The sequence below is a fragment of the Saimiri boliviensis genome, chromosome 4 (genome assembly GCF_048565385.1).
Source record: "Saimiri boliviensis isolate mSaiBol1 chromosome 4, mSaiBol1.pri, whole genome shotgun sequence".
Lineage (NCBI taxonomy): Eukaryota > Metazoa > Chordata > Mammalia > Primates > Cebidae > Saimiri > Saimiri boliviensis.
Genome location: NC_133452.1, coordinates 57,766,872 through 57,781,296, shown reverse-complemented (window position 1 = coordinate 57,781,296; position 14,425 = coordinate 57,766,872). Strand labels below are relative to the sequence as shown.

Here is a 14,425-nt window from a genome sequence, read left to right as displayed (position 1 = left end):
AATTTCGAGAGCAGCTGGCACACTGGATCTCTTCCCCTGTAGTGACTGAATCAGCTCCCAGGAAACTCAGGGCTTGACGCTGCTAGAAAGACCAATGACTTCCACACACTTTTCAGCTTTGCCATCAGAGCCATCCACCATCATTCCAAATCCATCTCGTCGGCAGTATCATTCATTTCTTCCTCCTCCCTCATGCCTTGCCTTCTCAGAGCACTGTTCTCAACACTGTCCCTCCTCTGAGCCTTCACCTGTCCTATTTCTTCTCTCTTATTGTGCCCTCACCTCCACCTGCAAGAATACAGAACCAACCTGCCCCTCAAGCCAACTCCAGTATAAATCTCTCCCTGAAGTTCTTCCCCAGTTTCCTCCACGAGAACTAGTGTTACTCTAATATTATCCTCTATGGCACAACTTTTCACACTATCTGCTGCAAGGAAAATAGCCAGCTCCTTGAGGGCAAGAACCCAGGCTAAATGTGTCTTCAAACTACCGGCATCGTGTCTGACTCAATCCCTTGCACAGAGGAGACAGTTCTAGTCATTCTTTTGCATTTAAAGGACTTCAACCTTTTTTCGTTCACCTCTATGACCAAATTACATATGTTTTGTAATTGAGGTTCCAATTCTTTCTCTGGTGTGTGTACATTGATGATACAGCTAACACACACTTGCAGAGCCCACTTGCTAAGGAACCACTGTGTGAGTCTTTGTTGAGTCTCAGTTTCAAAAGCAAAGAATGGTGCTGAGGGGGGACAGGGAGCATGAACTCCCCCTCCCCTCCACAGCTCTCTGTGCCTATGGCTGTCCTGTGCAACATGAGGTACAAGCTGGGAAGCTTGTGCACAAAAATAACTGTCAATTTAAAATACAGTTTAGTCCTGCAACCTGCCATGTTACAATATTCTCTGCAAGCCCAAACTTGACTGTCTGAAAAATTAAAGAGTTCCAAATGGTGAAACAAACCATTAAACAAGGAAGCACACAAACAAAGCCCAACTGCCAGGAAGGAGGATGGGAACTAGAAAATACAGGGTTCCCTAGGAAACTGAGCTTACTTTTTGACTTCCCTTTCACTGGATATAGGGGGTGCGAGGGAGGTGGGAGGGGTGCTCTGAGAAGGCAACGCTGACCCATCTGCTTCCCCTGCCTGCAGGGGGGCCAGAGTCCTTCTGGTTACACTCCAATAAGACGGGCAGACTCAAGCAAGGTTGTGGTTGTTGTTTTATTATTTGCTGGAGTGGGAGTAAACAGCAGAGAGAGAAGAGGAGGAGAAGGAGAGATGAATAGAGAAAGACATGAGCATGGAAGGTGCTCAGCCAGCAGAAGGGAATTATTGACCACAGAATGACGGGGGGGCAGGAAGGTCAAACTACAAAAAGCTGGCTGCTCTCTTCTCATTGGCTATTGCCAGGACAAGAGGGAATCAGAGGCTCACTGTTGAGCAAGGCACCAATACAAGCTCATGCTCAGCCGCCCTAGAGGCCAGGTGCAGGGGTCCCAGCATCCATGGCTCTGAAGCTGGACTACAGAGATAAAGATTTGGGGCTCACTGGCACACATGGATATGCAGAGTCGTGCAAATAGATGGCTGGATGGGTCGGGGCGGGGCTTTAGTTCCCCCTCTCCAATCCCCATCAACCCCCAGGTAATAGTAGTAGTAGCAGCAGCAGTAGTACTAATATTATTTTATATTATTACTATTACTTTTTTTTTTTTTTTAGATGGAGTCTTGCTCTCTCACCCAGGCTGGAGTGCAATGGCATGACCTAGGCTCACTGCAATCTCCGCCTCCCAAGTTCAAGTAATTCTCCTGTCTCAGGCTTCCGAGTAGCTGGGATTACAGGTACTCACCACCAAACGTGGCTAATGTTTGTATTATTATTAGAGATGAGGTTTCACCATGTTAGCCAGGCTGATCTTGAACTCCTGACCTCAGGTGATCCACCTGCCTTTGCCTCCCAAAGTGCTGGGATTACAGGCCACTTCACCCAACCTCATTTCATATTATTATTACTATATTTCAACCTTAAGGCCACAGGTACCCGGTTTATTTGGGGAAGAAATAAAATAACTAAATGCCATTGGAATAATCAGTTGACTATCAGGAGGAAAAAACGATTCTGCTTCTATGAGACTCAAGAGAATGAAGTATACAGTTATAAAATCATGTCTCTCCTTTCTTACTGGTAATAAGTTCCTGTCATGTGATCAAATGTATCACAAAAAAAGAAAATAAAACAAAGACTCTGTTTTTGTAGTGTACTTGAATTATTTCTGACTTGCCCTTTTAAATTAAGCTGTTCCTAAGATCTGCAATCCGCAGTCCGAACAGAAACACTGCTTTGCTATGATGCAAGCATGGCTGCTGGACAAGTCTAGCTCTCTTCCAACCAGATTACTACTCCCAAGTCCCTCCAATTCTGGAGTGGCTCCGGGGAAGGCCCATGAAATGCACACAGCATCACAATGCTGCCAAGATCAAGGTTAATAAAGATGTGCGCCAACCTTGTACAAGTTGGCTACACTATCAGAACCCCAGAACCCTGAGGCTGAATGGAATGTTAAAGAATATCTAGTCTGATAGTTTTTAAGCTATTCTTTAGTACCAGCACTGTGTGTGTATATCCACGCCAAATGTGTAACAATTATGCTAAAAACCATCCAGCTAGAACACCACATACCTGAAGAATCCATTATGATGGGAAACATTTTATTCTCAAAAAAAAAAAAAAAAATTCTTTTCTTGTGATTGGTAGTTCTGAACCTTAGATACAGACACACATACACGCGCGCGCGCACACACACACACACACTTTTGAAGGGTTCAACTTCAAAATATTAGATAAAAGTGCAACAGAACAGCTTTGGTGGTAGGAGGGAAAGGACTCAAACTCCTACCACCATGGCCATCCTCCTGGCCTACCTGGTACTTCTGGGTACCTCTAAGGTCCTAAGAACACTGAAAATCCCAGATCAAGTCTCCCACCCTTACCCAGTATCTGAGTCTTGTCTCAGCATCCATTCCATCCTACGTGCACATTCTCAATGCTGCAACACTGGTGACAAAGGGCATCGACCAGGGGTTCCCTACCAAAGACCTGTTTTATCCACCTGAGCACCCCATATTTTGAATCATCTCAGTAACATCGTCTTTTAAACTAATAATTGATTTATTTTCCCAGCTCTGATTTGGAGTCAGTGAGATCTTGATTTGACTCTCAGTTCTGCTAAGCTTGGTAAACCTGGAAAAATTCCTCAATAATGTGAAGTAGTAAACCTGGTAGAAGCCTTCCTTCTCTCTCTTGGTTTTTTATTTCATCAACACAAATCTCCGTCAAAAGAATACCTAATACCTAGGAATAAGTCCAACAAAAGATATGTAAGACTTTATGCTGAAAATGACAAAACATTATTGAGAGAAATTACAGAAGACCTAAATAGAGGGTTGTGTCCTGTACATGGGCTGGAAGTCTCAATATTTTTAAATGTCGATTCTCCTCACAATTGTGTCTTAACTGCACTGTCAATTTTTTTTTTTAAACTAGGTTTCTGATGAAAATTGACAAGCATATTCTAAAGTTTATAAGGAAATGCAAAGGGCCAAAAGTCAAGTTAATCCTAAACAAGAGGAACAGGGCTAGAAGACTTAACTCTACCAGATATCAAGATTCATTACAGAGCAATAGCAACAGTGTGGCATTTGTGCAATGATAGACAGACCAAGAGAACAAATAGAACACCCAAAAATAGAGCTACACAGTCAACTAAAATGCAAAGGTGACAATGAAGTGATAAATACATGAAAGTATGTATAAATGGATAAAAATAAAAGTAATAAATGTTGGGTTCACTGGGTGGTACAGATTTAACTGTGTCCCCCCAAAAGATATGAAGTTCTAACCCCCAAGTACCTCAGCATGTGACTTATTTGGAAATAGGGTTGTTGCAGATGCAATTAGTTAAAATGAGTTATAGTAAATAAGCATGGACTCTGAATTCAATGACTGTTTCCTTAAAGGAAGAAAAAAATCTAGACAGAGACATGTGGGGAACACAGCCGTGTGGCCACAGAGACAGAGGTCAGAGCAATGCAGCTGCCAACAAAGGAATGCCAAGGATTCCTGGCCTCCCCCACAGGCTGGGAGGAGGCAAGGAAGGACTCTTTCCTAGAGCCTTCATCAGAGAGACCATGACGCTGGTCACACCTTGATTTTGGACTCCTAGGCCCAGAACCATGAGAGAATGAATTTCTGTGGTTTTAAGCCATCCAGTTTGTGGCACATTGTTACAATAGACTAGGAAATTAATATACTGGATGTCCATATAAAAAAAAAGATTCTTAATTTCCACCTTACACCATGCAAAAATCAATTGTGGATGGAGAACAGAACTAAATGTGAAAGGCGAAATAATAAAGCTCTTAGAAGAAAACATAGAGAACACCTTCATACCTTGTAATAGGTAAAGATTTTTCTTAAAAGAGAATACAAAAAAGTGTTAACCATGAAGAAAAAATATGATAATATGGACTATACTAAAATTAAAAATATCTTCATTAAATGACATCAACAGAATCAAAGGGAAGCCACACAGTGGTGAACATAATTGCAATACATATATACAACAAATAACTCTAAAAGTCAGTAAGAAAAAAAGCAGACAATCCAATAGAAAAACAGACACTTGAGAAGACAGAAAAGAAAATCCAAATGGCCAATAAGCATATAAAAAGATGCTCTAGTTCAGCCATCAAATAAAAGCAAATTAAAACCACAACACATTACTAATACACCTACAGGATTGGCTAAAATGATAAAGACTAAAATCATGAAGTACTGGTAAAGATGCAGAGCAACTGAAACTCTCATACATTGCTAGTAGGCATGTCCATTTATAACTGGCAGTTTCAACTGAACATACACATCCTGTGATCTCCGATGCTGCCATCCAGAGTCTATCCTACAGAAATGCTACATATGCTTACCCACTGACATGACAGGAATGATCCTGCCAGTACTATTTGTAATAGCCCCAAACTTGAAATAACTCAAAAGGCCACTTACAAGAGAAGGGCTAAATACGTTTTGATATTGTTAAACAGTATTACGCAGCAATGAAAATGAACAAACCACAACTCATAACAACATAGATGTATCTTTCAAATATGTTATTCTTTTATGACAAAGAAAGTGCAAATTTTACAATTTTATTGATAAAAAGTTCACAATAGATAAAAGCAACCTTTCTTGTTGGAAGTCATGTTATTAGTTACTCTTGATGGAAACTGGGGTGTATAGGGACTGGATGGGGGCTTGAGGGTACTCCTAGTGTTTGAGTGACATTCTTTTTCCTCCTGGCTGTTGGTTACAAAGGAGAGTTCACTTTGTGAAAATTCATTCTCAGTGCACTTAACAATTTGTGCATTTTCTGCATAAATGCTATATTTCAATTTAAAAAAATCATCTCAGGGCTAACACAGTGACACCAGAAACAAAACAGAGCTCTTATAAGTACTGAAAGCAAAAAAGCACAGCAATTTAATTTAAGCAAGATAATTCGAAAATTTGCTGCACTAAAAGCTTAAAAGTGCCATTTCATTAAATTGTATTTTTTTATTCACTTAAGATGACTGTCAGGCCAAAGCTATTTTATTATTATATGTTAGGATGGCATGAAGCAAACAGTATCAAAATAAAATAATTCAAATCATTTAAATTTTATTTTACGGATTTTTTAAAGTGAAATTTTGGATATTCAAGCCCATTTTGTTTTTTATGTTAGTCAAAAACCATTTCCTGGGGCCTTGGTTTAATGTCTGTGCAACACCAGATGGGAAAGCCCTTGGGACAAAGGGGTTTTCCTTCTGTGGTGCAAAGCAGGCACTCAACATTGCTCTTCCAGAGTCAGTCCATTAGATCAGCTCACTCCTGCCAAGAGAAACAACAGCTCAGCCTACCTTTATACCATCACTGTGGATAAAAACGTAATTTCCAGCAGTCTGAAATACCAAAAATAACCATTCCCACCTTTGTGAATTTCTGGGGCTCTTTAGATCCCCCTCTGGAATACATATAGTCATGAGGTATGGAGTCTTGACCCACCTGAGAGCAGTCAGTGTGACACAGAAGACGACCCAGGCTGTCCCCCAGTCTTGTGGCAGCTTGACGTCTGCCTTCTGCTAGGTCCTCTCCTGCTTCTGGTCAGTCAATCCATTATCATTATCTATGTGCTCCACACAGCTGCTCCTCCTACCACTGAAATAAATCCCTTGGAGCATAGAAACCATGTGGCCACACTCTGGCTTTCTCAGACATCTTTGTGCTCTTGGACCCTCTGGGAGGGGAGGAGATCTACTCAGGCGCTGAGATGGGCGTGCTCAGACTGCAGGTAGCCCCCACAGGAAGTGAGAGGCAGCCACACACCTTGGCTTGCATTCTGGGTTGCGAAAGAAACCATGAGGGGACTGTGGAGGAGACCTCACTCATCCTCCAGGCTGCCCCTACCTAGGAGAACCTAGGGCAGGGCCCCTGCCACTGAGCTGCTCTCCTTCATCCACCGTGAGGACACCTGGGCCTTTCTTCGGTCACTCAGTTTCCCTGTATATTAGCTTCCCAGAGGAGAGCCCTCCTTAAATTCAAGCTCTGTTGTTTTTGCATAGATTTTTCGGTGACATATCTATTCCTAACTTCACCATCTTACAAACAATTGTGTGGGTCCTTTAAGAAGGTCCCCACCATCCCTAATTAGAGTTCTCTGGTAAGAAGATAACATTTGCTTTTTACATAACTTTTAATCATGAGTGCCACAGAGATTTTCTTTCTGAAAATACAGAGGACTCACAAGGGACAAATAAGATAATAATCAGTTCAAAATTTACATGGACAGAGGAACACCACCCAGACCAATTCCTTGACAGCCTGCAGCCAGAAGACCGAGGCTCTACCAGCAAGAGCTGTGGTCAGCAACCCCCAGCCTGCGGATCAGATCTGGCCTGCTGCTTGCTTTTGTATAGTTCCTGAACTTAGAATGGTTTTTACATTTTTAAATGGTAAAAAACACAAAAGATTATTCCATCACACGTGGGGATTATACGACATTAAAATCTCAGTGTCCGTAAGTAAAGCTTTACTGGAACATAGCCATGCCTACTCGTTTCCGTATTGTCTATGGCTGCTTTCACACTACAACAGCAGAATTGTCTTGATAGAGACCGTATGGCCTGCAAAGATGAAAACAGTCACTATCTGGCCTTTTACAGAAAATGTTTGCCAACCCTGGGCTAAGGTGATGTCTGTTTGCAGAAGGATGTCCACTCTGATTCTGACTGTTTTGTGCCTCTGGGGCTGTCTCCACAATAAGTCAAAGGCAGGTCCTAATGCTGGTTTCAATTTCACACTAACGGGAAAACCAACACAACCCACTAAAGCAAAGCCTTTCAACCTGTGGTCCCTAGTCAATTCAATGGGTTACAAAATTTAACACAGTTGGTTGTGCCCAGCATTTAATGAAATAAAAGAGAAAACTATCAAGGGCATTGTTATAAACTGAATTGTATCCCTGCAAAATTCATGACTGAAACCCTAAGTCCCCAGCACACATCAGAATATGACTGTATTTGCAGACAGGCCTTTAGAGAGGTAACTAAAATGAGGTCATATGGGTGGACCATAACTCAGTATGACTGATGTCCCTATAAGAGGAGGAGATTAGGACATAGATACACACAGAGGAAAGGCCATGTAAGGACAAAGGGAAAAGACAGCTATCTACAAGCCAAAGAGTGAGGCCTCAGGAGAAACCAAACCCACTGACACTTTGATCTTGGACATCTAACTTCCAGAGCTGTGAGGAAATAAGTTTCTGTTGTTGAAGCCACCCAGTCTATGCCACTTTCTTATGAAAGCCCTAGCAAATTAGTACAGGCCTCACACAGAGCATTATTTTTGACTCGCACATGTGCATGATAGACTTGTGATATTAAAATGTATTAAATTCTGTGTGTCACACCAAAATAAATGGAAGAACACTGTACCAGAGGGAGAGACATACATGCTTCGTAGCAAAATCACAAACAAAAGGGTGTTCTAATTGAATCAAGACACAGAAAGAAAAAAGGGTATTGAACATATTAGGCACTGTGCATACTTTATTTCATTTTAGTCCTTACAGTAACCCCATACAATGGGTCTTCACCTGATAAAGTAACTAAAGCAACCAGAAGTAACCTACTGAGGTTGCAGAGGCAGAAATGACTCCGAAGCTTACACATTATTTCTCATAATGTATCAATTCCGTGTCTATATTCCTGAGAGTAGGTTGAGATTGTAGTCTGACAATAAATAAGGGAAAAGATGTATAAATAATAATAGCTAAGATTTACTAAACACTGTGTGCCAGGTTCTGGGCTAGGCTTTACATACACCTCACTTTATCCTTATTAATAACCAAATGGCTTAGATTTTATCCCTATTTTTTCAGTTGTGAAAGAAATTATTTAACTTGCCTAAGACCACAAAACTGGTAAGTTGAAGACCCAGGATTAGAACCTTCGTTAGTCTGACGTTTGAGCTAGAGCTCTTGACTGCCACAAACGTTCCCTTCTAATTATGTTTATTGCCAATCTAAGTACAGCCATGTGCCACATAATGACACTTCAGTCAATGACAGACCACGTATAGGATGACGATGGCCCCCTAAGATTACAATGCTGCTATTTTATACTGTGCTTATTCTATGTATAGTTATGTTTAAATACACAAATATTTATCATTGTGTTATAATTACCTACAGTATTTAGCACAGTAAGACGCTGTTCGGGTTTGTAACCAAGAGCAGTGGGCTATACCATGAAGACTAAGTCTGTAGCAGGTTATACCATGTAGATGTACTCTATGATGTTCGTACAATGACAAAATCACCTAACGACACATTTCTCAGAATGTAACCCTGCCCTGAAGCAATGTGTGACTGTATATAACTGTTTGCTGGTAGTCTCCAATTGAAGAAAAAAATGCATACTTTTTTTTATCATATAGCTAGTAAATTAACTGAGCATATATTATGTGCCGGGCCCTGTTCTGAGGGCCTGGATAGTGATGCCGTGGATAAGAAATCTTAATGATGTAACCACACCATGCTGACTGAAATCCCCTCATGGGTAAAGGGAGTAGAAGGTAAGATTCAGGTGGGTTGAAGGCACAGTGAAATTGCAGAAATTGTAGAAAACAGAAGATGCTGTGTCAGGATTACTAAACAGAAATTTTTTGCAATTTTATTTAATATCGTTTGTATTCAGGTTTACCTGTCATGTGGTCATGTCTTATCTGGAAGTTTCTCAATGGCAGGGGCCATATCATACCTTAAAACACCCACCTCAGTGCTTGGCATAGTACATAGTATTTTGAATTTACTATTTTTTTTGTAATGTTGTTTCCAAGAAAGATGTACAGAAGTTGCCCAGGGATTTTCAGATGTAATGACAAGGGTCAGACAATCCTCAGAAAGTCTCAGTAGAGGAGGACAGATCATGCTGAATGGTATCAAGGTCATGAGAACAGAAATAAATGTTTAACTGAAACGGTTTTAGTGAAATCAAACAGGATACTAGTACAATGGCTAAGCAATTAGCATGAGTGATTGGTTACGAAGATGTGAGAAAAAAAATGAGGCTGAGTGAAAGGAAACCAGGGTGTGGAATATTAAGATTTTTAATGTATCTGTGGCAAATACATTTTTCCTAAGGTTTTTGTGTGTGTTTTTTTTTTTGCTTTTAATTTATAACATTTTGTGTACAGAATTTTTATATTTTCACTAAACCTAGTAATCCTTTCATCAAGAAATAACCAGAGAAGTGAGCAAATATTTTCATTCCAGAATGTTTACTGCAGTATTATTTATAATATCAAATAAGAGAATATTTAACTGCATAGTAATAGGATAGTGAATGTTTAGATAAATTAGTCTGCTCACACAATGGAAAACTTCAGTTACTCAATTACATTAGAAAATGATCACAATTTAATATTAAATGAAAGAATCAAGGTGGTCAAAATCAAAGTTTTATGTATATATGATACACACACAGCCCCTCCCCCAAATGGCAAAATAAATACATCTTAACATTGCTATCTCAATATGGTATGACTAAGAGATACTTTCATTTTCTTCTTTATAGCCTACCAAATTTTCTACAATGAAAATTTTAAAATCAGGAAAAAATAAAATGTTCTTGAAATAAGTTTAAATCAAAGAGAAAGTATACACATAGTACCCCTACTGTGCATCTGTGAGTTGCTGAAGACTTTAGTCACCAGAGGTGACTAAAGTGTAACCAGAGTGTAACCACACTGGCATATGTTACAAATTCTGGTTAGGTTATTTTAAATAAATATATTTATATATTTCTAAACTCACCTGCAAAGAAATTTCAAAATAGATTCAGCAGTGGCCAAAGGCAGTCCCCAGGATGAGATGATAAGTTTTAGTGAATTCTTTGGCTTTGACAATACATTCATTTAATATTTACTGAGTGCCCGTCATGCTCCCGGAACTCTGTTAGGTAACAGAGGGTCAAATTGGGTCCCTGGGAACAAATGACCCATCGAGTTGACAACTGTCTTACAGACCCTGATCCTTAAAAGATGCAGTGGAAGTCTGAGCTGGATAGTTAACTGTGCAGACATGCTCTCAATTCTCCTACCTCATCGGGGCTCTGACCCTCCCTGGATGTGTGGCTCTGAAAAAGGCTGGCTTCACCTCTCTGGCTCCAGCTGCCTCATTTGTAAAACAAGGACAATCCTGACCCAGTTCATGGCACTGTGGTGAAGAATAAGTGAAAAGCATTTTGGGCTTGTTTTTATCTCTACAGTGCCAGATGGATTCTACATGTTAATAGCTACTGTTGTTTCCTTCCTTCAAAAATTGTATATTTACTCTTTAGGAAAAAATAAAGGGTTGGAAGTAAAGTTCAGTGATTAAAGGGATATTTCATATTTTTCTTCCTTGGAAATCCAGATTAACAATGACAGAAATGAATACCCAAGTTTCCAACAACAGTCAAAAGTAAAGGGGAACTGAAAGATCTTGAAAAGTTCAGTAACCATTACAAGGACAAATCTAGGTGAGATGCTACCGGTCATTAGGGAAATAGTTCAATTATGATGAGCGCTTCAAAAATCTAGTAAGATTCGCTTACAGTTTTTCCTCTACTTTTGAGGAAGGGTGATTCTAAAAAAGCAACGTTCAAAAATAAACAAGTTTTTAAAAATTTAACGTTTCTAAGACTCAAGGGCACAGGAAGGATGCCAACTGTATGTCCAAATCAGACGTAAATGTACAGATATCTCCTGTCTCTCTCCCAAACTCAACTCATTTCCCAAACATTGGGAACATTTGTGAAAAAAAAAAAAATCAGAAGATGAGGTGGAAAAAGAGGTGGGGAGAGAAGGAAAAAACAGAGACATTAAAATGGGATGCATTTAGGTGAGATGTTTCCCCTTACTGGGTATTGAGGTGAGCTAATAACAAGTGTACCAATACATGGACAGAGAAAGTGCAACTCTAACCCCTTTTTAGTGTTCACTTTTTACGTGAAAATGAAGGATATTTTCCCAGTTACGTACTATTCATTTCTGATATCTTCTGTTTCCTTGTGGGCCTTTCATCATAGGAAGGATTGGTAAATGGTATTAATAGGTTCAGACAGTTTCACAAATATCTGGACTAAAATCCCCCAACCCTTAGGTTCTCTGTGTCATGATGCTGCCTGTCCAGAACCACTGAGGAAGGGCAGGGCATAAATGGCTCAGGTGAACAAATGTCTCTACTGTTCTCTGTCTGTGAGGCTGTCACTTGTACAATTCCCTTCTTACTGCACCCATACCTTCTCCATCCTTGCTATGTGCGAACCCCATAGCTGCCAGCTCCCCTGTGGCAATGTGCAGAAACGGCAGCCACGGGTGACATTTCCAGCCCTGGTTAAATATGGACAAACCTCGAAACTTCCAACCAGGGTGGGGCAGTCCTGTTCAAATAGTAACTGGCAAGGTATATTCTGTAGGACATGAGTGTGCTATGACACATTCAGCAATTGCTGTACTTTTTAAAAGGGAGTTGTAAAAATTATCTTTAAAATGCTTGTTGATGCCCTGTGGGAATGAGTCACTTTGTGAAGCAGGATCAAAATGCATCCTCTATTATGGGTTTTTGCTGGCTCTTTGATCCTAAACAACTTTATTAATGTTAATAGGAGTTATACACACATCAATGAGAGAATAAATTCCTTGGGTTTAGTGGAGCTTCAATTAATGATCTATAATAAACAACGTAAAATGCTTTCTAATTTTCTTTCAAGTAATGACACCGTACCCCAGAAGAGCTGGAAAATGAGGCACAGGTCTCAGCACAGGGCAGGAAGGACTTGGGAGGAGGGGGAGTTGGGAGAAACAAGGCTCTACAGCTGTGGGAGGCTGGGCGGGGCAAGTCCTCACAGCCACTCACGGGAGTGGGGCAGGAGGGATGGACACCACTGCCAAACGGATCATGAATATGAGGAAGGGAGGAAAAGAAAATGCACAAAAAGTGAGCTGCATGAAGAAGGAATTTACTATAATCTAAAACAGGAACGACTGCAACCGTGCTTCCTAAATCTGTCACAGGCTCGTCCCACTTTTTCAGAGTTTAACTTAATACTATTCACTGACTTACAAAAATACCCACTAGGATGAAAATGGGAATTTAAGTTCCAAGGATGATGCAGCAGAATTCCTAATGAACAGGTTATTTTGCAGTAACACAAAGCTCTGCCTCAAATGTCTGGAAACCCAGCTTTACATTTAACCCTCTCCTGCCCATGCCTCCAGTTCTCTCTTCAACTCTTCTCACGGGAAACCAAATGCCAGATTATTGATATCCCTGGAGGATAGCAGCCCGTGGGGGCTGCAGTAGAGACAAGGATAAATGGCAAATGCCTAACTTCCGTGATTTGAAAAAATAGAGCAAAACTTGAATCTGAAAGTCTCATCACTATTTGCTTGTTCATAACTTAGTCACCTTACACTTCCTTACATTTTATCCTGACGCCTCACAGATAGTGGAAGGACCTCTGCCAACAAATTGCAAGTCCACAACATTAAGGATTAGATGCACGGTGGCAGAAGGAAGAGGATGTGTATGCTCAGCTGCTGAGGGTCTAGTTTCATACCGGAGAGATCTGGAAACTCTGTGTGCACCATTGGTGATGCTACAGGTGGCCAAGCAGCTCTCGAACCACTGGCAACAACGGGGTAGTATCTTGATCTCCTGGCTCAGTAGTCACTTCCCACACAGCAGATTTTAGAGTATTTCAGATTTAAGGGGGTACTGAGTTTACATATTCCAAGGTAAACCACTGCCTTCATCATCAAGGCAGAGCTCCATATGCTGTGTACATTTTATTTAGAATTAGGTAGCTTTTCAAGGGAGCTCTCCATTTTTCTTGTATCACCTGAACAAACATCTCTACTGTTCTCTGTCTGTGGGGCTGTCACTTGTACAATTCCCTTCTTCCTGCACCCATACCTTCTCCATCTTTGTTAAGTACGAGCCCCATACATGCCAGCTCCCCTGTGCATATGTGCAGGAATGGCAGCCACGGGTGACATTTCCAGTCCTTGTTAAATATGGACAAACCTCGCAACTTCCGTCCTCATCAGGAAGCAGAATAAATGGCAATTCTTACAACACGTAGTTTCACTGAACAAATACACACACACACACACACACACACACACACACACACACACACATATATGTATGTATGTGTGTGTATATATATATATATATATATATATATAGAGAGAGAGAGAGAGAGAGAGAGAGAGAGAGAGAGAGAGAGAGACATTTGTTGGCTAGGGAAATGATGGGGTAGGTAATGCTGGAATATAAAAATTCAACAGAACCAGCCACTTAGACCCATCAGGGAATAAATCGTTCACTCTGAATTATCAGTAAACTGAGGAGTCTCTCTAGTGGTCCAGGTCCTACTAGAAAAACACGAGCCACTTACAAAAATAGCAAGTGTATCTGAGACTGTGACAAATGAAAGACGTGCCTGGAGTGTGCACTGTTTCTGTCTTACTCCTTCCTCTCACTTCCATTGGTATTAGATATACATATATATGGGTGTTCTGTGGACAACCCGTATGTGAGCATTCTTTGAGAAAATGGCTTTGCCTCCATCTCAGCTTCCCACAATGCCCGGCAGAATTTGTTAGACACCAGGGGAAGGTCTCTGTGTAATGGATGATTAAACAAGGTGCAAGACACTGGATAGGTAACAATGAAGGCAAGAGAGAAGCACCAGACACTATGTCAGCATTCAAAATGTTTGCAGCCTACTTGGCAGATAAGCAGTAACACATCCCACATTAACTAACAATGCAATACTG

General features: G+C 40.7%; 1 protein-coding gene across 2 annotated transcripts in view; it reads right to left on the bottom strand.

Moving 5' to 3' along the window:
- Positions 1–13,756, bottom strand: part of FYN (FYN proto-oncogene, Src family tyrosine kinase) — a 145,337-nt gene extending 131,581 nt beyond the window's left edge. The window contains exon 1 of one of the 2 annotated variants that reach the window (XM_074397592.1): positions 6,101–13,756. The gene's annotated coding sequence lies outside the window, so the exon portion shown is untranslated. The remainder of the gene's footprint in view (positions 1–6,100) is intronic. The other variant, XM_074397590.1, reaches the window with a different exon arrangement.
- Between the last annotated feature and the right edge of the window lie 669 nt (positions 13,757–14,425).